This window comes from Procambarus clarkii, chromosome 47 (genome assembly GCF_040958095.1).
Source record: "Procambarus clarkii isolate CNS0578487 chromosome 47, FALCON_Pclarkii_2.0, whole genome shotgun sequence".
Classification (NCBI taxonomy): domain Eukaryota; kingdom Metazoa; phylum Arthropoda; class Malacostraca; order Decapoda; family Cambaridae; genus Procambarus; species Procambarus clarkii.
The window spans coordinates 29005772-29008546 of NC_091196.1; positions in this window are offsets into that span (position 1 = coordinate 29005772).

Genomic DNA, 2775 nt, shown 5'->3' on the forward strand with positions numbered 1-2775 from the left:
AAGCTGATATTAATAAAGTTTTCGACTGGGCATCAGAAAATAACATGATGTTTAACAGTGATAAATTCCAGGTACTCAGGTACGGTAAAAATGAGGACCTTAAACATAATACAGAGTACAAAACACAATCAAATGTACCCATAGTAGGAAAACAGCATGTAAAGGATTTGGGAATAATAATGTCTGACGACCTAACGTTTAAGGAGCATAACCAAGCGAATATTGCGACAGCCAGAAAAATGATAGGATGGATTACGAGAACTTTCAAATCCAGGGATCCCATCACAATGGTTGTACTCTTCAAGGCACTGGTGTTGTCCCGTCTTGAGTACTGCTCAGTACTCACTTCCCCCTTCAAAGCAGGAGAGATTGCTGAAATAGAGGGAATACAGAGAACATATACGGCACGCATAGACGCAATAAAGCACCTAAATTATTGGGATCGTCTCAAAGCCCTCCAAATGTACTCACTAGAAAGAAGACGAGAGAGATATCAAATAATATACACCTGGAAGATACTGGAGGGCCAAGTACCAAATCTACACAGTAAAATAACAACGTACTGGAGTGAACGACATGGAAGAAAATGTAGAATAGAACCAATGAAGAGCAGAGGTGCCATAGGCACAATCAGAGAACACTGTATAAACATCAGAGGTCCGCGGTTGTTCAACGTCCTCCCAGCAAGCATAAGAAATATTGCCGGAACAACCGTGGACATTTTCAAGAGGAAACTAGATTTATTCCTCCAAGGAGTGCCGGACCAACCGGGCTGTGGTGGGTATGTGGGCCTGCGGGCCGCTCCAAGCAACAGCCTGGTGGACCAAACTCTCACAAGTCGAGCCTGGCCTCGGGCCGGGCTTGGGGAGTAGAAGAACTCCCAGAACCCCATCAACCAGGTATCAACCAGGTAACCCTCATTCCCATCCCAGAACGCCCCTCTCCCTCCTCTCTTCAGCGCCCCATCATTGTCCATTTCCCCATCCCCTACCTCCCCATTTCATGGTAAAACTTCCCTTCCTCTCCCCCCTTGGTCACCCATTCCCCCCCCTCTTCCCCCTTCCGCCGTCCCCCATCCCCCATTCCCTCCCCCATTCAGGTTGCATCTTAACCCATTGTTAACACTTCCTCTTTCCACTTCGGTTTCATATTTGATTTAAATTTTCTCCTATTTTTCTCCCTGTTCTCTCTCTCTCTCTCTCTCTCTCCTTTCTTATATTTATTTTTTTTTCTCTTCTAAATTCTTTCTTGTTATCTTTTAATTTATATATTTTTTTCGTTTGCTTCTCTTTATCCTCCACTTGTATCTGTTCCACGTTATCTTGTTTTGTTTTCTTAGTTTGATCTATGGTTTTTTTTTTATTTTGTTTCTCTCCTTCATTTCCTTTGCATTATTGCTATCTTCTCTACGCCTTTATTCATTCCGTTTATCTGTCTTTATCACGACCAATGTTGCAGCTGTGTTTCGCAATATTGGTCTTTAGTTTACGTCTATATTTAATATATCAAGATTATTGATCAATACTGATCATACACCAGTCTCTCTCTCTCTCTCTCTCTCTCTCTCTCTCTCTCTCTCTCTCTCTCTCTCTCTCTCTCTCTCTCTCTCTCTCTCTCACACACACAAACACACTATGGAAAGCATTAGGCAGTGATGTGGTGGAGGCTGACTCCATACACAGTTTCATGTGTAGATATGATAGAGCCCAGTAGGCTCAGGAACCTGTACACCAGTTGATTGACGGTTTAGAGGCGGGACCAAAGAGCCCGAGCTCAACCCCCGCAAGTACAATTAGGTGAGTACACACACACACACACACACACACACACACACACACACACACACACAACACCTGATGGCTCGTTTGTCGAGATACGTCATGGTCGAAATCAGAACTGCAAAAACACTTCGTGTTCTGCCGGCAATCTGTGCCATGCTCTCTGGCCCCCTTTCTGGCCCTCTTTCTGGCCCCCTTTCTGCCCCCCCCCCCCCTCTCTATAAGACGCCCACGTCTTCAGCTTGTCACACAATATATTACTTTCCGACCATTAGCTTCTAAGGGTCACTCAAATCGCCTCCGCCCAACTTCTTACAGATTGCGAAAGCTTTAAGGAAGGTTCGACTTTGGCATAAACGTACTTGTGTCTCGTTCGCGATCCTCTTTAACCAGGCTGTTTATACAGCCCTGGTAGTTACGTTCTGCCGTTGTCGTGCTTCCAGAGACTTACCTAAATATTGTAATATATTTTCTGGTCCACAACACTAATCCTTTCTACTTCCCTATACCTTGTGTTCTTATCTCTTATTACCTTAACTATGACCCCATTCCCAGCCCCTAAATTCAGCCCTAACCCCCTCCCCAACTCCCATCACTTCTCTTTCCCAATACTAAATCTTTTCCTACACCTGTCACTGATCCTCTCATTTTTTTCCTATCCAAATATCTCTCGTTCCCTACGTCCATCTCCCTGACCTCTTCTAATCCCGTTTGGTAGACTTATGTCCCTTTCTATCTTATCTTTCTCCCTCAGCTGCTGGTTCTATACCTCTCCCTTCTCCAAGCTACAGCTGCTGGTTCTATACCTCTCCCTTCTCCAAGCTACAGCTGCTGGTTCTATACCTCTGCCTTCTCCAAGCTACAGCTGCTGGTTCTATACTTCTGCCTTCTCCAAGCTACAGCTGCTGGTTCTATACTTCTGCCTTCTCCAAGCTACATCTGCTGGTTCTATACCTCTGCCTTCTCCAAGCTACAGCTGCTGGTTCTATACCTCTGT